This window comes from Ostrea edulis, chromosome 9 (assembly GCF_947568905.1).
Source record: "Ostrea edulis chromosome 9, xbOstEdul1.1, whole genome shotgun sequence".
In the NCBI taxonomy this organism is placed as follows: Eukaryota; Metazoa; Mollusca; class Bivalvia; order Ostreida; family Ostreidae; genus Ostrea; species Ostrea edulis.
The window spans coordinates 1,107,033-1,131,576 of NC_079172.1; the positions used below are offsets into that span (position 1 = coordinate 1,107,033).

General features: G+C 36.9%; 1 long non-coding RNA gene across 4 annotated transcripts in view; it reads right to left on the bottom strand.

Annotated features, from left to right (window-relative positions):
- Positions 1–24,544, bottom strand: part of LOC125660613 (uncharacterized) — a 136,982-nt gene that overhangs the window by 105,055 nt on the left and 7,383 nt on the right. For 2 of the 4 annotated variants that reach the window (XR_008798309.1, XR_008798308.1), the window contains exons 2-6: positions 22,030–22,222; positions 7,140–7,280; positions 6,260–6,402; positions 3,375–3,503; positions 802–904 (exon numbers count right to left, since the gene is read on the bottom strand). This is a non-coding gene — a long non-coding RNA (uncharacterized LOC125660613). Of the gene's footprint in view, positions 1–801; positions 905–3,374; positions 3,504–6,259; positions 6,403–7,139; positions 7,281–8,294; positions 8,592–22,029; positions 22,223–24,544 lie in introns of those variants that run through there. The other 2 variants (XR_008798311.1, XR_008798310.1) reach the window with 2 other exon arrangements.

Genomic DNA, 24,544 nt, shown 5'->3' on the forward strand with positions numbered 1-24,544 from the left:
CAACTATAATCAGGGGAGGGGGAGGTTATATAACGGTCTACAACTATAATCAGGGGAGGGGGGCTATATAACAGTCTACAACTATAATCAGGGGAGGGGGGCTATATAACGGTCTACAACTATAATCAGGGGAGGGGGGCTATATAACGGTCTACAACTATAATCAGGGGAGGGGGAGGCTATATAACGGTCTACAACTATAATCAGGGGAGGGGGAGGTTATATAACGGTCTACAACTATAGTCAGGGGAGGGGGAGGTTATATAACAGTCTACTACTATAGTCAGGGGAGGGGGAGATTACATAACGGACTGTAACCATAGTCGCGAGAGGGGAGGGGTGTTATATAACAGTCTACAACTATAAGAAGGGGAGGGGGAGGTTATTTAACGGTCTACAATTATAGTCAGGGGAGGGGGAGGTTATATAACGGTCTACAATTATAATCAGGGGAAGGGGAACCTATATAACGGTCTACAATTATAGTCAGTGGAGGGGGTATATAATGGTCTGCAACTATAGTCAGGAGAGGGGGAGGTTATATAACACCTATAACTATAGTCACGAGAGGGGAGGGGGGGCTATATAATGATCTACAGCTCTAGTAAGCGGAAGGGGAGGCTATATAACGGTCTACAACTACAATCAGGGGAGGGGGAGGTTATATAACGGTTTACAACTATAGTCAGGGGAGGGGGAGATTACATCACGTAAGCTAAAAAAGGGTTAACACTATATGCCCCAGCCATTGCGAGAATGAGGCATAAAAATGGAACATTTTAAATAATTTCATGAACAAACCTGATATTTTCTCAGCAATAGAGCTGTCCAAGTCCTACAACATGTCATAGTCTGAGGGAAATTATCCTCATCAATCAGCTGGACATCTCAAGTAACTGCTGCCCTGTAACATTTATTTCAACATTAAGGAGTAGGTACCAAAACCGACTTCTTCACACCATTATTTATATTATGCTATTAGAACATGGATGTCTACAAAAAAACCAAATAATAATTCTGAACGTGCCAAGCTAAGAACAAACCTCAATTTAATAAAGTGGACCGCCACGGCACATGATACGCCCGTCACATATTGTTAACAGTATAGATTGTACCCATTAAAACAATTTTTTATATCACCTTAATTAAATGTCACAGTGACCTTAAAGTAGGATGCGACACACCTTCTACCTAAGATGCATTAGTTGACCAATTTTGGTGATTCTAGGTCTAATAGTTTTCAAGTTATGAGCCGGACAAGTTTTTGCCATATATGTCCATATCTTCTTAATGAAAAGTCACAGTGTCCTGGTTTTAATGTGCGACACACCTTCTACCCAAGATGTATCTACAGACAAAGTTTGATGATTCTAGGCCTTGTAGTATTTAAGTTACGGGTCGGACACGAAAAAGCTAACAGACGGACGGACAGACGGATATCTTCTTAATGAAAAGTCACAGTGACCTGGTTTTAATGTGCGACACACCTTCTACCCAAGATGTATTTACAGACAAAGTTTGATGATTCTAGGCCTTGTAGTATTTAAGTTACGGGTCGGACACGAAAAAGCTAACAGACGGACGGACATGAACGCCATACCATAATACGTCCCGTCTTAAGACGGGCGTATAAAAATTTCATAACACAATATCTCATCTCTGTATACATCAAGTCCTATACAATATCATTGAAAAGTTTCTCACCCCTCACCTCCCAACGTAAATTTCAGAAAATAGTTCTCATCCCTGTCACTTTAATACATAAAGTTCAGAAAACACTTCATTTGAAAACAAGAGACCCATGGGCCACGTTGCTCACCTGAGTCACCTTGGTCCATATCAGAAAACTTTCCATATATATTTGCATGTAAAACTGTAGTCCCTATTATGGCCCAAACCTACCCCTGGAGACCATGGTTTTTGCAAACTTGAATCTACACTATGTCAGAAAGCTTTCATGTAAATGTGAACTTCTTTGGCCCAATGGTACTTGAGAAGAAGATTTTTAAAGATTTCTCCTATATATTTGTATGTAAAACTTTGATCCCCTCTTGTGGCCCCATCCTACCCCCAGGGGCTATGATTTGCACAAACTTGAATATGCAGTATGTCAGAAAGCTTTCATGTAAATATCACATTTTCTGGCTCAGTGGTTCTTGAGAAGAAGATTTTAAAAGATTTTCCCTATATATTTGTATGTAAAACTTTGATCCCCTATTGTGTCCCCATCCTACCCCCCGGGGCCAGGATCTTAACAATTTAGAATCTGCACTATATCAGAAAGCTTTCATATAAATTTCAGCTTTTCTGGCTCAGTGGTTCTTGAGAAGAAGATTTTTAAAGATTTTTTCATATATATTTGTATGTAAAACTTTAATCCCCTATTGTGGCCCCATCCAACCCCCGGGGGCCATGATTTTAAGAATTTAGAATCTGCACTACCTAATAAAGCTTATCTATAAATTTCATCTTTTCTGGTCCAGTAGTTCTTGAGAAGATTTTTTAATGACCCTACTCTATTTTTACCTTTTCTTGATTATCTCCCCTTGGAAGGTGGCCTGGTCCTTTATTTTAACAATTTAGAATTCCCTTTACCTAATGATGCTTTGTGCCAACTTTGGTTGAAATTGGCCCAGTGGTTTGTAGAAGAAGTCAAACATGTTAAAAGTTTACAGATAGACGGACAGACAGACAAACGCCGGAATACGGGTGATCAGAAAAGCTCACTTGAGCTTTTAGCTCAGGTGAGCTAAAAACTGAATCCCCTTTACCCAAGGATGCTTTATGGCATGATTGGCTGAAATTGGTGGAGTGGTTCTTGAGAAGAAGATTTTCATAAATCGTCAATGTATTTTCACTCTTTCTCTATTAACTCCCCTTGGAAAGGGGCATTGCCCTTCTTTTGTACAAGGTTGAATCCCCTTCACCCAAGAATGCTTTGTGCCAAGTTTGGTTGAAATCGGTTTTACCATAAGTGGGGTCATTGGCATGTTGTGTTTGTCCTTCCCAGGCACCAATGGCCTAATTCTATCCCCTGGAGCCATAATTTAAAAAAAATTACAATATGTCAGGAAGGTTTCACATGACTTATAGAGGTTTCGTCATTTCTACCTCAGTAATTCTGGAGATGATACTTAAATGACCCCATCCCATCTTTCTTCATTTGTTGATTATCTAAGGTGAAGGTGGGAGACCCTTCATTTAAACGACTTTTAATCCTTTAACGGTACAAAGTTTGGTTGAAATTGGGCTCTGTGACTGTAAAAATAAGTTTACAGACAGATGGACAGACAGATGTACAACAGACAAGTGGTGATCAGAAAAGCCCACTTGAGCTTATAGCTAAGATGAGCTAAAAAAGATAGAAATTTTACCAGCTCCATACAAAAGTTTGTCTCCAGAAATGGATCAGATGTTAAGAGAATCTCAATCTGTCTGTTTTAAGAGATATCGATGGGAACAGCTCTACTGCATGGTGTCAGCATCTCGTGAGGCCCAAGCAGCTGAAAAATCAAAGTGACAATGAGTGCTGGAATGACCAAAAATCAGACAGGTAAATGAAAGTTTGAGCAAATTAAAAACCCTAATGAATTTTGTCAAAAGAAACCAGCTTGTTATCTTTTAAACAGGAGACTCAATGGCCTTATTAGTCACCTTAACATTGGTTATATGTAACACTAAGGCTACAAAGTCTATAATAATTTCCCTATATTGACCCTGATTGAGAGCCTGACCTGACAGAGGGGCAATGGATTTTACAATTTAAATTCAGGTTTTTTGAAGGTCTTCATTTCGAGAGCCTGTACCTTTCCAATTGGGAAAAATAATTGCATTTGTTTGAACCTGGGAAAAATGTTTCACACAAAAAAGTAAGGAGAAAACCAATCCAGAGTGAACAAGAGGTACTGTGAGCAATGCTCACTAAGAATACCCCCTGCTTACCCCAATCTCCCAAAGGGTGTTGGTAATAAGTATAAACTACCTCTTTTCTGAGTGTAAAAAACAAATGGCATGACAAACCGAACCATATTGCTACTTCGATGTCCAGTGCACGTGACCTTTGACCTTTTGACCCCAAAATCGATAGGGAACATCTTCATCCCATGGGTAGTCCATATGTATGATATGGTGACTGTAGGTGGAAAGGATAACGCTTTAGAGCCCGGAAACCATATTGCTACTTCAATGTCCAGTGCACTTGACCTTTGACCTTTTGACCCCAAAATCAATAGGGAACATCTTCATCCCATGGGTAGTCCATATGTATGATATGGTGACTGTAGGTGGAAAGGATAACGCTTTAGAGCCCGGAAACCATATTGCTACTTCGATGTCCAGTGTGCATGACCTTTGACCTTTTGACCCCAAAATCGATAGGGAACATCTTCATCCCATGGGTAGTCCATATGTATGATATGGTGACAGCAGGTGGAAAGGATAATGCTTTAGAGCCCGGAAACCATATTGCTACTTCGATGTCCAGTGCACTTGACCTTTGACCTTTTGACCCCAAAATCGATAGGGAACATCTTCATCCCATGGGTAGTCCATATGTATGAGATGGTGACTGTAGGTGGAAAGGATAAGGCTTTAGAGCCCGGAAACCATATTGCTACTTCGATGTCCAGTGCGCTTGACCTTTGACCTTTTGACCCCAAAATCGATAGGGAACATCTTCATCCCATGGGTAGTCCATATGTATGATATGGTGACTGTAGGTGGAAAGGATAACGCTTTAGAGCCCGGAAACCATATTGCTTCTTCGATGTCCAGTGCACTTGACCTTTGACCTTTTGACCCCAAAATCGATAGGGAACATCTTCATCCCATGGGTAGTCCATATGTATGATATGGTGATGGTAGGTGGAAAGGATAATGCTTTAGAGTCCGGAAACCATTGCGTCTACAGACGGACGGACGGACAGACGGACAACCCGATTCCAGTATACCCCCCCCCCCCCACAACTTGTTGCGGGGGGTATAATTAAGGTAGAAGTGGACTCCTTTTGACTTTCAATTTGGCCAAAGCTTACCTCAATCAAAGAGGCAGAGGCCAGAAAATTAGATTTATTTAACAATTTTGAGGCAAAATTGTAAGTGAAGATTCATGAACAATGAGGCTAACCTGCTTTGATTTGTTTTCATTGTTTGGGAATTTTAAAGCACAGAATGTCAAAAGTACCTACTTTTTTAACATTTGGAATGGGAACTTATCTCAACCCCCTACAGACCATAACAATTCCTGAAGTTAGAGGGCTTTTCATACATCATAACAAAGCATTCAGATGATGGACCCTCCTATACACATTATCAAATCAGACAGGCATACAGACGGACATACAGACATTGCTGTACCATAATACGTCCCATCTACAGACGGACATACAGACATTGCTGTATCATAGTACGTCCCATCTACAGACAGACAAACAGACATTGCTGTAACATAATACACCCCATCTACAGAGAGACATACAGACACTGCTGTGCCACAATACATCCCATCTACAGATGGACATACAGACATTACTGTACCTTATAATACATCCCATCTACAGACAGACATACAGACATTGCTGTACCATAATACACCCCATACATTCTACAGACAGACAGACATAGATTACTGTATCATATAATATGTCCCATCTACAGACGGGCATACAGACATTGCTGTACCATAATACGTCCCATCTACTTTGTTTCTTCCCAACCTACTCCTTTTTTTTCTCAGAACATCCTTCCTTGAGGACGAGAAGTCGAGACATTCCCGCACATGTGTCAACAACGAAAAATGGCTATAAGTTAAAAATAAGATATCTTATGGTTTAAAATAAAGTTTCCTGTTAATTTTTTCAACACGACCAGTCGGACTAGTAAATCGACATTTTACCCGACCGGACCTATAATTTAGTAGACTCGGTCGGTCGGACGTGCCTTAGTGTCAAACTCTGCCATAATACGTCCCATCTACAGACATTGCTGTATCATAATATGTCCATCTACAGACGGACAGACATTGCTGTACCACAATACACTCCATCTATATACAGGTATATAACATGTTCAATTGGTAATGCACGACAGACAAAACACAATGATGCAGACCAACAGCAATAGTCACCCAGGTAACCTAAACATGCATTCCTGGAGAGTCAGATACATGTAATCTACTGTTAATGCTGGTAAGGGAGGTAACTGTAAAATCTGCACTTCATGCTCTTTACATGAACTTAACTTTTTACAATAAAATGAATACTTCTCTGACTCTTCTCAGGGCAAATGATGACATCCACTGATTCCTACATCCCATCAATTTTCAATAAAGTGTTCAGTCTCCAACACCAGGCAATGATGGGGTAGTTAGTTAAGAAAATTTCTTCTGCCTATTCATACAAGTCCCTACAAAATTTCAATGATAAATTATAATGAACAAAAATTGAGAATGTAAATGAGCCTGAGATGATTTAGTCACAGATGCTGTCAGCTGGTAAGTGTCATGATCCTCAGGAGAAATGAGCCCCTACATGTTAACCCTGTTTAGAGTGATGCAATGTACAATACCCCCCTATACACAATATGTACTCGGGGGAGGTCGTCATAGCAACACAAGCTGTATACTCCTTCCTTAAAAGTGTCACCTCAAAGCATGAAAATAATTAAAATGTTGACCAAGAATGACCTTTGCTGAATACATGATCACTTACTAGATGACAATGACAAAACAAAGATGATGTCGACTACTGTGTTAGTGTATGTGACAAATAAAACCTCAGACTCATATTTAAATAGTTGCCTAAACATTCAAAGTGTGTAACAAGAAGACTTGATTTATTTCCTCAAGATATTATAAATATTTGTTTTCTTTTCTTAATTATTTGCTAGCAGTTAACATGGTTATTAGGTATAATATATATACTATATATGTTAGTTAAAATTTAACAATGAATGTTTGAAATCTAAGAACTTTTTTTAATGAAAGTGTTTTATTTTATTCAATCATGAAATTTGAGTCAACCGTTTTCATATCCATTGGGCCAATGGGGCAGTAAAAGTTCTCAGATGATTAAAAAAAATAAGTTGATAGCCGGTCAGGTGGCAAGGAAGTAAACATAATTTAAAATAATGTAGCCCTGTACCTTGTAATGCTTCTCAAGAAAAATTCATTGACCGGGTGCAAAGTGCTGCCCACTCTTCTGATAATGGACCAGGCAGCTCCATTCAATGTCTGTGTGCAGGGTAGTGCTGTCATCCCCACCAGTGACTTAGTGGACAACATCCTAGATAAAATATAGACGACACGATTCGAATAAAACACATCAACATCTCAGTTTCAAAAACAAAAAACAAGCAAGTCATAATGTAGACAGGATCACGAGCCCGAGACAAAAAAGTAGACATCCCGAGCATCATTCTAATTGTCCAGATAAAAATGTAGACATCCTGAGCATCATTTTAATTGTTCATACAAAAATGTAGACATCCCGAGCATCATTCTAATTGTTCAGATCCAAATCATTAGTTTTTCAATTATTTTTTTATATTAATCTATTTTTAATTATTACACAATTTTATGCATTTTTAATGGACTGTACCCCACAACGAAACCTCACAGGTATAAATAGTGCATCCCCAATACCCTGGGGTCATGATGTAAACAAACGTCATATGAACCTACAATACTAGAACACATAATTTTGAAGAATTGCATTCATTTGGTCCTTGAAATGATTTTTACTAGAAACAGAGTATTATTGAAGTATGGAATTATTTTAATTATTGGAATTTATGAGATTGTAGGGAAAAGTCATTAGTCACAACTAACTACTAATAATATCATTAAACTGTATGTAAATTTACATTAGTTACAACTAACCTAACTAACCAACCTACCTAACTAACCAAACTTTTGTTTACTAATATTGGGTTGGCTGAAATTTGCACAGTGCATGCCTATCCCTATGAAAATTGAAGTAAATTTGACAGTTATTTGAAATGTGACAGTTCTGTATGCCTGTGTTAAAAGTTGTAATGCACACAAGTTTTCATTTATTTGCATCTTGTAATCTATTGATGTTGCATTTGTTTGTGTCTGTGTTATTTTATTTTTATTTCTCAATCTATATTAATTCACGCATGCGCAGATAGGGGTTATTTCTGCCGCGGCAGTACTAAGTAACCTCCTAGGGGTTAGTACTACCGCGGCAGATATAACTTCTATCTGCGCATGCGCGGCATTTAATAAAATGCTTCAAAGTAAACGAAAATCCTTGTTATCAACAATTTTTCATTACTCTATCCATATGGCATGGGAATCCCGCCCCTATGAGTAACACGTCTCAGTTACAACGGCAAAGTGCACTGAAATGCCGATCAAAGGTCGTGCCGTTTCCATGGATGTTGACATGTTTCAATTTAATTTTTGCACTACAACCTGTGTCCGTACGATCAACATCACAGGAAACGACGATAAAAGCATGATATATGCAATAAAAGCATGATATATGCAGAAAACCCATGTATCTGAGGCGAAAACGCGATGAAATCCAAACCAGTCCTCTTCCCCGATGTAAACACAGCCACAGCAGACACAGCTCAGCGTCATTTCCGCTTAGGATCTGACGTCGCATTCACTCAGTTGCACTGAGTGAAATGCCTCGGCGGATCTAATGGTTATTTACGCTAGGAACGCGAACGCGAAATAAACAAGCTACTGTATACGAAATCACAAATTACTTTGTACATTTATTTAGTATTTTTTGTTGATGGTGATCAACAATGTGTATTACATTTAGGTATTGATATAATTATTTATGTTGACATTATAATCATTACAACGTATGACAGGTATAGATATCTGATTTGCTTACTGTAGTTTCTTCGTTTGCTATTTTCTATAGTTACTTCGTGTTTCTTTGGTGATGGTGTTAGATTTAGTAATCAAGTTAATGCAAGTCAGTTTTAAGTAATTTGGGTGTAACTTTCGCCATTACTGCGCAATGACATAATTTTTGAGACTAACGAATCCTTCTAGATGTAAATAAGTGCAGACTGTAGGTGGGAATGAGAGAAAAACGTTTTTTCATACTGAAAACGTGATGCAAAGTTCGAGAATCTTGGATCCGCCAACCCGTTTCATAGTCACTTAAGAGGCACATTTTAGTGTGCACAGCAAGGAGTTTTGTACTCAATATGACGAATTTCGTATTGTTACGTCACATGTTAATTTCTACAGCACTTGAAGTTGCCTAGAGACGATCTGTTCAAGCTGTGTGTTTCATACTTCTCCAGTCTGATTAAAACTTAAAACTACCCCCCCCCCTTCTCCTATCGTCGCTCAAGGGGGGGGGGGGGGGGGGGGGGGGTCAGACTGATACTTTTCATTCCTGAAGTTGTATGAATAAATTATTTATTTTTTGTTGATGACTTTTTAGAATTATGTTTAGGCCCATATTCAATTAACGTTTTGATTCAAGGCTTATTTTATTGGTCAAATTATATGATATATCAGCAAATTATGCCACTTGAATTTTTGAAAGGGATATGATACGTTTCAATCTTATTAAAATCAGTACAACAATCGATTACGCGGTGTCACAGCTTATTTTACACTTGACCGAGAGTCAGGAAAGAGATGCTAGTTGCCAATTTTGAAATATATTGATCGATCAAACTTGTGAAACTTAAGAAAAGGTTTTTAAAAAGAAAGTAATTTGAATGTGTTATAAACAAATATATAATAACTGAGCCGATATATCGCCAGTCGTAGATCGGTGCATCTATTATTATATATTGGAAATTTCGAGAAGAAGTTTGAAATCATAATGAAATTGGAATAAATATGGTGACACATCTATATACTTGTAAATTACAATTCTAGTCAATAAACTCCGAAACACTTGCTCCAGAGGTACTGTTTGCACATTTGATAGTGTTTCATATGTGAGCTGTAATAGAATCTTACTTGATTAGTAAATATCGTAAAATTAATTAAAAACATACTTTCGTTTTCGATCAACTACCCTGAGATAGCAAAGAATGAGAGTAGAGTGGTGGATACGCTTTGACGGATCTGATTAAAGACCAAGAAAAAAAAACAACAATAAAAACAATAAAAAAAACCCGAAAAAACACGGATCACTGAATGTGGGCGGAGCTTATCCATGGTCAATGTTATTTACCTGCATGGCCAAGAGATCGGCTGTTGTGTATATTTTTAAGATATACACAGGAAACTTCTCAGGTTATCAAAAAATATGCTTAGTGTCTTAATTTGTGCAAAAAATTTTTTTTTTTTAATTTCTACTTAAATGCATATCGCATTTCTATTTCCCGTAAACCTTCAAACTTCGTCATATTTATGTATTGCACAGGTTTAGCCCATTTCTAAACCTGTGCCTTTTAAAACTTCTAATTAAACTGTTATATATCGTATATAAATAATTTCCCAAATATATTACCCGGCGAATTCCTTATTATATGCATGTTTCGAGAGAATGAATAAATCCAAGTACCGTATTTTGCCGAATATAATACGCACTTTTTTTAGAGAATAATTTTGTGCCAGAAAGGGGTGCGTATAATATACCACAATAGGTTTTTGACCTTTTTTTCAAGATGAAACTCGGCGATTAAGTAGTGTAATATTTCACTCAAAGACCAAGGCTTCGGATACTGTACGCCTTTTCACGTTCACCTATTTATTAAGTAGAAAATTCGACCTCAAGAAAATTACTACAGAAACGTAAAATTGCAGAAAATGTGATATATATACTTACAATATCTAAATAATTCAATTATCATGAAACAAACAGCCAATCAAATTGCATTGGATCTGACTATTCATTACATCGCATGCCGCCATTATTGAAAGCATGTGTACACAATAATGCCTTGACACGTGCTAAAATTGTTGGAAAATAATTTTGTCACTTGCTAAAAGTTTGTTTACTGTAAGTTTTATGAATAGGCCTAATTTTTAATGAAATACTTATTTGAATCTTTGAAATAACTATTCTTGCGTAAAAGCGTGTGTTTTACGAAGCCATTGTTGTGTACACTGCTTTTGTTAGATACCCCCTCCGGGTAAAGAAATACCTAACAAATTTTTTTTCACACATTTTAATAGTCATCGTAGTTAACGAGGAGTTGATAATTTGCATCTTTGTACCTACCATGGTGTGTTGATAACAGTAAAATAAGCGATAGTTTAATTTTATTTTTATAACATCGGCTATTTGATTGATTTTAAGTTTCAACAAAGGAAATATCGAGTCAGTTAAGACTTTAATGCTACAAAATCTCGTGCTTTGCTGAAATGAACAGGCTTGTCCGGGTTGATATTTCCCTGAAGATTCTCATTGAAGATTACCGCGATGTAGACCTCATCTCAAAAAGTTTGCAAATTATTGTGCGTTGTTTAGAATTCATTATTTCTGCAAAAATATTAAGTGAAAATTAACACCAAGTATAAAATAAAGATTACCGCTTGGTCTAAATTTTTGCTGCGTATTATACACCCGAAGTGCGTTTTTTCACCAACTTTTCGGCTCAAAGTGGGGGGTGCGTATTAAACACCACTGCGTATTATATTCGGCAAAATACGGTAGATCTGTGTATATGTACAACCAAATGAAGAATGATCAAAATACACCTCAATATGGGCCGTCTGTAGGGTTTCTGTGGCTGTAGTGTTTGTGTAATGGTGGTATCTCAAACAGAAGCTGACACGAAGTCTACCCCCCCCCCCCCTCTCTCTCTCTCTCTCTCTGTAATAATATACATCTTGCTAAATTGACCCTAGGATACGCTCACAATCGCAGAGTATACGGCGCGGATCTAAGAAGTCTGATTTTAATTAGATTGTGGTCTCTGCAAACGTCAATCTATTGTTAAGTTTGATTGACCGACGGCTTATCATTGATCACGACACAGGTAAAATTTGTGGGCGTTAACTTAAAGTTGGGTCTTTAAGCCAGTTAATACGATATGAAGAAATCCGTATTTTATCGATGCTTGAGTTTGATCTTACAGAAGAAACAAATTTTTATAATTGTTGAATAAATAAAATATGCCTGTTTGCTTCTTCAATCCGTGATATAGTCTTGAATCAGCCTTATGGAAATTTCCAGATCGAACCGCCCAGTACGAGGCTTCTCGGGCCGAAAAACAACCCGAGAAGTTGCTTACATGATCAGAATAAAATTGTTTGTGTTCAGTGTTAGTTATAATAGTATTGACTAGGCCAATATTTATCATTTAATGAAGATTAATAATTTTATTACTTTTTCATATGTACACTGTACATTTCATTCAACAAACATACCCTCCTCCCCATTCTCTCACCAGAGGGCGTTCGGAACTCTAGGTAGAAAATGCCTCCTCCAAAGACCACTGTTCTGACGCCTCGATAAATTTTTAAATATGATAAAATATTTATCTGATATATTTTCGATGTTCTTAACTTTTTCCGTGATTATAGAAGTCATTGTTACGAATTTCTGTACTGATTCAAGTACAAACACGAAAAAGATTTTATTTTGGTTGAACGTGTTTTGTGAGGACACGTATTTTGAACGAAAACTGTCCATTATGTCAGATATGGAATGGTCCGGGACTGTTAAGGAAGTTTGTGTCTTATAATTTTAAGTTAAAACTCTTATTACACTACCTGACCGTGGCAATGTCCAAGAAATCATGCCACGGTTTACGATATATAGCAGTTTTTCTGTTTGTCATTCATACAGTGCATTTTGTTTTCGATTGATAATTATTATGAATGAATTTAAATTAATTGTCCAATGATTGGGGTAATTGGATAATGGCTATATTATCATTGAACTTTTGTGATCGAAATTTGTCCGTTGTCCGCCATAGTTGTCGTTAACTCTTCACATTTTCATCTTCCCCAGAACCATTGGGCCAAAGAAGTTTGCATTTGCATGAAAGCTTCCTGACATAGTGCAGGTTCAAGTCTGTAAGAATAATGACCCCCGGGGGTAGGTTGGAACCACAATAGTGGTCAATGTTTTACATGCGAATATACAGAAGGGAAAATATTTAAATATGGGCAAAGGTGACTCAGGTGAGCGATGTGGCCCATTGGTCTCTTGTATAAATAGGAGCAATCTTTAAACATCTTATCAATAACGACTGGGGTGGGGGGTTACGATGGGGCTATCATAGGGATCAGGAAAGAGGTAATTCATACCTATTAACAACACCCTCTGAGAGGTTGGGGTAAGGGGGGGGGGGCATTCTTAGTGAACATTGCTCACAGTACCTCTTGTTTTCTCTGCTTTTATTCTTTTTCACAGAGTATTTCCTGTTATAGTTAAATTCTTAAACAATGGTTTAGTGTCTTATTAAATTCAAAGAACTAATGTCAAGAATAACCCCAAAATAAAAACTGCTGGAAAAAAAAAGAGTAAACTTATTTTGAAAATTTACGATACTGTCCATCCTCCTTGATTTCAATATTGATATAATTTACTCTATGTCATGTCTCTTTTTATATATTGTACCTCTTTTTAGTTTTGTTCATTAAACTGAACTTGAGTGAAATACTATTTGATATCGAGAATTCGAATTACCGATATCAAAAAATAGGCCTTACATGATGTTAAGCTGCACAATTCATTCCTCCAAAAACTGTTTGAAGTCTGTAAAAGCACATTTTTCTTAAAATCCCTCATTGTTTTGGATAAAATAAATTGCAATTTAAAAGTCAGGATGTGGTTTAATGTACAATAACTTTTTTGTGAATCTTGCTTGATTTTCGTGCGTAAGCTTTGTTGGTGAAATCGCTTACATGATATACATGTAAAAAGTTTGTTCTATCAAGTCAATACAGGGGATTCATGGCCAACAGAGTGGACAATAGATAATCAAATATAGGAATACTGTAAACTAAGATAGCATCAAACAAAAGCTCATTATAGTATATTACGTAAGATTTGTTATTACAATTTACCAATTAATTGTCAGTTAGACTTGTGTGAAAAAGTCATCAACCAAATCTTATTTTATCCTTGTGAAATTTGGGACTGCGAAAATATCCTGAATACTAAGTACCCTGAATTGTATGGTGTATGGAGAAAAGTGGCAGGTTTTCATTGTCATTCAATGTTGAAATATATAAGAATGGTTATGTATTGGACAAAATTTGTAACAGCCCACGAGAATAAACTTACAAATATAATATATTTCTATTTTTACAAGTGTTTTAAGGAAGGGTCATATATACACCTATAGATAAAATATATACAAGATATACTTAATGCTTGTGGTCATTGTGCATTGTCATTTATATGAATAAATCGAACATCCCATAGTCATGACTGGCACGAGTGTTGTGTTAAAGAAGCGATAAAAATTATACAATGGATATCAACACGGCCGCGGACCTAGATCTCGTGAATTCTTATTTGAACTTGAACACCGTGTGTTGAAACTGTCACTGTCAGGTGGTGTTCAATAATTTATTTACATCGCACATTTTGAAAAAAAATATGCAAATGATGGTTCCACCCACTGGTGTATCTCCAGTTATTATACACCTTTTATATCAGGAAAAACAACAGTCATGATACATGTACCATGTCGTGTTTAATACCATCAGCTAATGCACTCAGTCGTTTTGCAAATAACACGCTAATGGACATGAATACCCCTTAACAATAAACATGGTAAGTTCATTTCTCATGGAATTCTTTTTTAAAGAGTGTTTTCAAATGGTAGATAACCTACAAAACCCCTTGCAAATAAAAATTAACAATTTAACGTAATCCTCTTGTTCAACCCCCCCCCCCCCCCATTTGTGCCTAATTTTCTTCGATTTGTGATGTTTTATTTTTCGTTCTCATTATAGGACGTCACTATCTGTGGGTGCAGTCTGATTAAAACCAGCCCCCCTTCTCCTATCGTCGTCAGGACGATAGGAGAAGGGGGCTGGTCTTAATCAGACTGCTGTGGGTGAAGTGTGTAACACATTTTAATATTAGGGACCGGTCAATATTTATTGGGGTGTTGGGACCGATGCATTCCAAATTTCCATTTTTAAAAAACCCTATGTCCCCTCTTCTAAAAATACAAAAAATGTTGCTGCCCTATATCAGATGTGTAATTAAGAAGTGTGTGTCCTATCTAATAAATAAATATACACGTACCATTAAACAACAATTTTACTTCATTTTAAAAAATCTCTTGAGTTCTTCAAAATCATCACTTAAAATTTGTCTCACCAGTTATATATCAGCTGAGACATTCAAGCTCCTGAGAAACTTTTGTTTACTTTGTCATGTTTGTTCGGTAATTCGTCTAAAGAAGTTACAAATCTCATTATTTACATCTTATTTTTTCTTTTTAAATATAGGCCTTAAAGCATAAATAAAAATTATAATAAACAAAAATAAATGAATAATTTATTCATACAACTTCAGGAATGAAAAGTATCAGTCTGATTACCCCTCCCCCTCGAGCGACGATAGGAAAAAAAAAGGGGGGGGGGGTAGTTTTATTCACACTGGAGAAGTATGAACCACACAGCTTGAACAGATCGTCTCTAGGCAACTTCAAGTGCTGTAGCAAACTCCCCGTCGAGGCCTCATTACGTCACCTACGATAGACCTCTCCTATGTGACGCACCACAATATACAGATTTGTATATTGTGAGTCCGCGATTATCACGCAGACAAATTACACTAAAGAAGTAGTTCGCAGTTAAAAGTCTGAAGATATTAATATTAAAAGCATTAATATAAAAGTATGGATTTTATTTTAAACATAAAATGATCAAAAGATCATTAAAAAGTAGGGAGACTCTGTTCAAATTATTGTGTAAAGTAATGAATTTGATGTTTACGTTCTTGTTTTGAAAGCTGGTTACGTTTGACGTTATGTTTTTTCGTCATTCTACAGTGACGTCACAGTATACGCGGCGTACGAAATCGCTATCCCATAATGCCTAAGTGGAAGAGTTTGGTTTGTGAGCAAACGAACTCTGGTGGAAGTTTGGTGCTGTAGAAATTAACATGTGACGTAACAATACGAAATTCGTCATATTGAGTACAAAACTCCTTGCTGTGCACACTAAAATGTGCCTCTTAAGTGACTATGAAACGGGTTGGCGGATCCAAGATTCTCGAACTTTGCATCACGTTTTCAGCATGAAAAAACGTTTTTCTCTCATTCCCACCTACAGTCTGCACTTATTTACATCTAGAAGGATTCGCTAAGTCTCGAAAATTATGTCATTGCGCAGTAATGGCGAAAGTTACACCCAAATTACTTAAAACTGACTTGCATTAACTTGATTACTAAATCTAACACCATCACCAAAGAAACACGAAGTAACTATAGAAAATAGCAAACGAAGAAACTACAGTAAGCAAATCAGATATCTATACCTGTCATACGTTGTAATGATTATAATGTCAACATAAATAATTATATCAATACCTAAATGTAATACACATTGTTGATCACCATCAACAAAAAATACTAAATAAATGTACAAAGTAATTTGTGATTTCGTATACAGTAGCTTGTTTATTTCGCGTTCGCGTTCCTAGCGTAAATAACCATTAGATCCGCCGAGGCATTTCACTCAGTGCAACTGAGTGAATGCGACGTCAGATCCTAAGCGGAAATGACGCTGAGCTGTGTCTGCTGTGGCTGTGTTTACATCGGGGAAGAGAACTGGTTTGGATTTCATCGCGTTTTCGCCGCAGATACATGGGTTTTCTGCATATGTCATGCTTTTATTGCATATATCATGCTTTTATCGTCTTTTCCTGTGATGTTGATCGTACGGACACAAGTTGTAGTGCAAAAAATTAAATTGAAACATGTCAACATTCATGGAAGCGGCACGACCTTTGATCGGCATTTCAGTGCACTTTGCCGTTGTAACTGAGACGTGTTACTCATAGCGGCGGGATTCCCATGCCATATGGATAGAGTAATGAAAAATTGTTGATAACAAGGATTTTCGTTTACTTTGAAGCATTTTATTAAATGCCGCGCATGCGCAGATAGAAGTTATTTCTGCCGCGGCAGTACTAACCCCTAGGAGGTTACTGTACTGCCGCGGCAGAAATAACCCCTATCTGCGCATGCGTGAATTAATAATGCAAGTCCAACATAGATTGAGAAATAAAAATAAAATAACACAGACACAAACAAATGCAACATCAATAGATTACAAGATGCAAATAAATGATCAAAGTACTTAAAGTACTCGTGGGAGTTGAACATTGTGGAAATTCAGCTAGAAAAGATAGTACTGGAAGGGTAGGGGGATAAATGACTGAATATTATCATTATTTTAGATACAAATCAACTGTTGTTGTTTTTCAAAGCGTTACAACAGCAAACATGGATAATGGAAGGCCCATGGGCCGCAACGCTCCTCGAGTAAATGAAGTCGTGTTGTTTTCTAGAATTTCACCCCTTTATATTCTGATGAAAAATGTGACCACATATTATGGCCCAAACATTCAAATCGATATGGTTATCAATGCCTTGCAGTTATGAAGAAGTTTTTCACCTGTATATATACATTCAAGTTTAATCCTAGTTATAGCTAATTCTAAGGATTCATTACTTGAAAAGGTAGTCCAATATGCTAAACTGTCACCTGAGTATACTACAGTCCTGTAGAGGATCAATGGAATGGTAAATAATTGTATAATAACTCAAAATAAATGAAATGCAAAAAAAATAATAAATTGTCGGGCATCGGAAATGCACAAGCCGAGTTGCGCAAGGAATGGGCATAGAGGGAACCGGCAGAAAAGTTTTCAAGAATTATCAAGCAGGGAGCAAAATTTTGCGTACATAAATTTCAGCCGACTTAAATCCTTTGTTACCTTGACCTTTAACCTTTGACCAAAATCAATAGGCTTCTTTGTCTCTTCAAGGGCGATAATCCATCTAAGTTTAATTGAGATCCTATAATTTGTTAAAAAATTATAGTGCAGAAAACAAAATTTTCTCCAAATTTCAGTCTATTTATAGCCCCTGTGACTTTGACCTTGTGACCCCGGAATCGATAGGCTTCTTGTCTTACTTAATCGATCTAAGTTTGATTGAGATCCTATAATTCGTTCGAGAGCTATGGTGCGGAAAACAAAATTTTCTCCAAATTTCAGTCTATTTATAACCAGTGACCTTGACCTTTGACCTAGTGACCCCAGAATCGATAGGCTTCCTCATCTTACTGAGGGTGACAATCAATCTAAGTTTGAATGAGATCCTATAATTTGCTCAAGAGCTATGGTGCGGAAATGAAATGTTGATGCGTGCCCGCCTGCCCGCCCAAAGGCACTTCATCAGATCATAAGCCGAGTTCGACTTCATCGCAACTCCGCTAAAAATGAAACACTAGTCAAATAATGTTATTTACTGCCAAGGTATTTGGGATATTATACTGTGGCTCAAACAGGGGGGTGAATGAACCTGACAGTATGGAAAGCATATAGTGGAATCAGACTTGTGATCCTGGAAATCTATAGTGATTAATAAACTATACATGTACAAGATCCATAACTCTTTTTTTTTTTCAGTTTGTGAGGGAGAATCCTCATGTCTCTTTCATCTGTAGACAAATAAACAGTGTGTTTTGACCAGAGCAATTTCCAATCCTTTTTGCAGCATAAATTCAACATTGTGGCAACTGGGTTAAACTTTGATAGTGAAGTAATACATGGCAGCACCTTATCCCATGCTCTTAAAATTTCTGTTTGACACACACTCATGACATCCACTCAAACATTACAGAGTGCAGCAAAATTCCATTGTAATAGGGAATTCAAAATGGATAACTGGTACAAAATATGGTACATACTATTCAAAAAGGATAATGAATTTGACATATTGATGTCTTGGAAAAGGAAATTCTGACATCGGGGCTCTAAGCGTTTTCAAACATTGTCATTTGATAAAAGTGTTCTACATTTTTAAAAATAGAGATTAATATGTCTTTACATACATAGGTGAGAAAGTTTCCATTATTCCTAGCCGAGACATACCATGTATGCGCAAAAAATTCATAAACAAATATCACACTACTCACGTAGAAAATGTGGACCTTACAGTCATCAAGCGCAGCGAAACACGCCATTTCGAGATTATAGTCGACGAAAGCTCGGTATAAACAGTAATGAATAAGGTACACTCATTTTGTATAGATCTATTTTGTGACTTTCTTTATTAAAAGGAACAGTTCTGTAATGTGTAACGTGCAATTACTACGTAATTCAATAACTTGAAGCATGAAGCAGTTTCACTTTGCCACCGGATATAAGAAATTTTATTCCGTATTCCGATCCCAATCGAAAGTTGTTGACTGGGAATGACGTGTTTTAATTCAATCTACATGAAACATCAAGCATTTTTTATATCACATTAAAAAAAAACCAAATATATACACATACACAATGTTGTAGAGTTATTTCTTGTAAATTTTCTGAGGTTTCGCACCATATTCGATATTTCGCGCAACGGTGTCAATAGGGCTTGTGTGCAGTTGTCGTTCGTTTCCCTATCAATGTTTATAGGTGACGCTGCGCTACAAACGACAATTTTCAACCTTATCTTTTATTTTTCTATGTCTATCAGTATCAATTTGATCGAAATCTTGTATTCAAATTGATTTGAATACAATATCATTGCATTTATTTATATGTCAATTATCAAAATTAGATTAATTCAGAAAAGTTACATGGATTATTTAATGGCGGATGTTTATAAAAGTTTATGTTGATTTACCAAGGAGTAAATCAGCTGACACAGAACCCCCGCTGACGACCACTATACAAATCAATACAAATTACTGCGCAGAAAAGTGCGTGATGACCCAGGGAGATTGAACATAGTTCAACTCCCAAAAACTTGTGTGCATTACAACTTTTAACACAGGCATATAGAACTGTCACATTTCAAATAACTGTCAAATTTACTTCAATTTTCATAGGGATAGGCATGCACTGTGCAAATTTCAGCCAACCCAATATTAGTAAACAAAAGTTTGGTTAGTTAGGTAGGTTGGTTAGTTAGGTAGGTTAGTTGTAACTAATGTAAATTTACCTACAGTTTAATGATATTATTAGTAGTTAGTTGTGACTAATGACTTTTCCCTACAATCTCATAAATTCCAATAATTAGAATAATTCCATACTTCAATAATACTATGTTTAGAAATGTCTAGATTGATCATCCGTGATAATTAGAACTCTTTTTGACCCCATTCTAACCCCAGGCCCCTGAGGGGTCATCTTAACATGAAATAACTGTAATCTACAATGAATGAGGGGTCATCTTAACATGAAATAACTGTAATCTACAATGAATGAGGGGTCATCTTAACATGAAATAACTGTAATCTACAATGAATGAGGGGTCATCTTAACATGAAATAACTAATCTACAATGAATGAGGATGCTCATCTCAGTTACAGTGTTATTCCATTAACATAAAAATCCCAAATCTCTGTATTCCTCCTTGTGACCCCATCTTGAACCTGAGAGTCATGCTGTGAACACACGTGTAACCTCACCTTAAACCGAAGAGTTGTGTTGTGAACACACTTGTGAACAAATCTGAGATCCCACCTTGAACCCAGGAGTCGTGTTGTGAAGAAACTTATGACACTACCTTGAACATGAGAGTCGTGGTCTGAACAAATTTGTGATCCCACCTTGAACCCAAGAGTCATCTTGGGAACAAATTTGTGACACCACCTTCAACTCAAGAGTCGTGTTGTGCACAAATTTAATGTACAAGATGATGCTTGCAGATCTATTTGTAAAATGAATTTAAATTTGTGGTTCCTAAATAGAAAATTTATGTTGGAAGAAAACATTTTCCCTCTGTGACTTCACCCTGACCTCAGGAGTCCTGGTATGAACAAACTTGAATGTACACTTCATGAGGATGCATGTATAGTGATTTAACTATGTATACCAATAACCATTGTGGTTCTTAAGAAGATTTATCACAGAGAATTGATGGACCTTACTGGTCACATGAGTCTTTGTATGTCCACATTTCTGTAGCCCCATCTGAGATCATTGTGTCTACAAACTGGAATCTACACTAAATGAGGATGTGGGCATTACGACATAAATAATGATATTTATCTCATACGTGTGGTGTATATTGCAAGTGAGATAAAGCACTTCCGGTCCAAACTACTTTTGACACTGTCCCAGCTTGGATGACCTATTTTCTGTTTATTCATATCGATGCATGAAAACATGCATATAACTTGTTATTCAGAATAACATTTTATTTAGAATTTCTTTTATACCAAAATTAAAATGATATTGCCCCCACTGCCATAATGCAAGTTAACGGTCATAAAAATGTCAAGTCGATCAATAACTAGAAATAAAATCTACTCAAGAATTACGATCAGAAAACAAAGAGATGTCCACACTTAGTATATTATCATCGACAAGGAATCAACCGTCAACTGTAAGGCCTAATCAAAAGTACCTCGACATGCTGCAAGCATTCACACGCAGTCTCTTTTCTCTGGAGCCATATTAAATGTAATAATCCTCAACAGCTTTACTTACTAAAGTGCCTCAGAAATTCCTCTTATCTCAGATCCAAACAAATCACGTGAATGAAATCCAAATGTATATATGGGTGAGTGATGACATGTACAATAACCCCTGTACTCGGGGTGGGTGAGTGATGACATGTACAATAACCCCCTGTACTCGGGGTGGGTGAGTGATGACATGTACAATAACCCCCTGTATTAGGGGTGGGTGAGTGATGACATGTACAATAACCCCCTGTACTCGGGGTGGGTGAGTGATGGCATGTACAATAACCCCCTGTACTAGGGGGTGGGTGAGTTATGACATGTACAATAACCCCCTGTACTCGAGGGTGGGTGTGTAATGCATTATAAGGGTGAGAAGTTCTTCAAGCTGACAAAACAACCTTTCATAAGACCATCTCAAAAATTAAAATGATGGCATAGAATAAAATTTGCTTAACACATAGACACTTACTAAATAAGAACACGGCTGTAATCCTGGGGTATCTGGAGTAAACCTTTCATCATACTATTGGGATTGAGTTCACGTGGAATAGTGATGCTATGGGGGAACTCCTCTGTGATAGTGACCTTGAGGTACTGGGGATAACCACTGACCCGATCAGTGATACTGGTCAAGCGGCAGATTCTCTCTACCAGGACGGCTTCTGAAAAAAATATCGTAACTTGTCTGAGAGAATTACAATTAAGAAAGACAAAAACACTTTCACAGGTCATACCGGGGAGAACCAAAACCAAAAATCATACATTTCACAGGTCATACCGGGGAGAACCAAAACCAAAAATCATACATTTCACAGGTCATACCGGGGAGAACCAAAACCAAAAATCATACATTTCACAGGTCATACCGGGGAGAAACAAAACCAAAAATCATACATTTCACAGGTCATACCGGGGAGAACCAAAACCAAAAATCATACATTTCACAGGTTATACCGGGGAAAACCAAAACCAAAAATCATACATTTCACAGGTCATACTGGGGAGAACCAAAACCAAAAATCATACATTTCCGTAATTTAGATCATTTGTTTTTCATACTTTTTGGATTAGATTTGAATTGTAAGCGAATATGGAAATTGTTTGAATAATACAGCTGTTGTTACGTGAATGCAACTTTGTCATGCTGCTGACAGATGCATCAATGCGATTTAAGGAGGACTGCTACACTAGAGAAATATGATATAGATGAAAAGTGGAGGATAGTATACAACAATATTTTGAAAATGAATACTTTCAAATTTACTCTATTTAGTCAAACGAGATTACTACTCATAGCCATGTGTCCCTAGCCGTCGCAAAAAAGTTGATTAGCACAAAAGTCCCATAACTCCTGTAAAATTGATTAAATCAAAATAGCGGCGAAATATAATCAACTACATATGGTGACTAACATTAAACAATACTACAAAATTGAACAAAATCCATTGCGCGGTTTCAGAGACGTTGTGTCCAGAAAGTCAAAGATTATCATTCCTGATCTCTGGAAGTGGTGGTAGCGTATACAGACCGTCACTTATGCGTATAATTATTTCTGCTTGGATCTTGCCTGCATCAGTTCAGTTTATTCTCTCAAACCATTATTGATACAATCGGGGGGAAACTTTTGACGGTTGTGCGGCGGATTGTGCTCTGTGTAGTTAGTGACTGCGAAACGTCGTCATAGACGAGAAATTTGTCTCACAAATGTACATCTATCTTAGCATGAAAACAACAACAAAGAAATACTCTTATAGATGCAGTTACTTAATGTCCAACGATTGTAACATTATAGTTATGATCAGAGCTCTCAAAGTTGTAACCAAGGTGTTTTCACAATGATTAATGGACACATTTTTACATTGATTGGTGTATTAATATAAATAAACTTAAACTTCTTAATGATTAATAGCGAGCACGGGAAATAATCCGAGCTAAATCTAAACCTCGAACAAGGAAACATTTTTGACGCCAATCCCAGAAGTCCCTTGTCAAAGATGGCTGAGATCTCGCAAAGTCACACCTTGGAATATGATTGTGAATTTACGTGGATTATCATCCTAATCTAGGGCCTCTGTGGCCGAGTGGTTAGAGCATCGCGCTCAAAATCACACGACCTCTCACCTCTGTCGGCGCGGGTTCGAATCCTGCTCGCGCCGGTAAGTGAGAAAGTTTCCCAGTTTACTTTCGGAAGGTCGGTGGTCTCTTCCCAGGTGTATTGTATCTGGGTTCTCTCTTCCATCAACAAAAACTGGTCGCCACCATATAACTGAAAAATTGTTGAGTGTGGCGGAAAACATCAAATCAAATCAAAATCAAATCATCCTAATCTTGGGGTCTCCAAAGATTATGTGTGACGTCATGTCTACGTTTTGACGTACGTCATAATAAGAATGACAGTGGTGGATCTAAATACATACTTGTTATTTACATTTGTAAATGTCATACTACCGGGACAATATTGAATATACGTAAACATTAGGCATAATATGGCATTGAATACAAATTGTATATATTATCAACTGCAAACGACAAATCTGATTAAAATACTAAATTCTCAATAGGAATTTATTATTCTAACAAGACATAAGTTAAATTGTTAGAATATGTGAGGGAGAACAGGTACTGAATTAATGCTATTTAAAGAATTACAAAAAAATCGATGGAATTCGGTCGGATTGAAAACATTTTTTAAAATCTTTTTTTTTTTTTGCGACTAAAAATGATAAGTATTAAATCCATTTCCTTTTAACATGTCAGGTAATGCAAACCACGATGACCCTCCCCCCCCCCCCCCCCTTCATGATAACCAACCATGCCACTTGCTATATTAACGACTGAAAAATCATTAATTAATTCTAGTTTTCTGAATTATTCTTAATTAAAGTATTCTCACAACAACAGTGGAGAGGTGCTTAAATATATTGCAATTTTATTCAACAAGAGGTACTGTGAGCAATGCTCACTAAGAATACCCCCCGCTTACC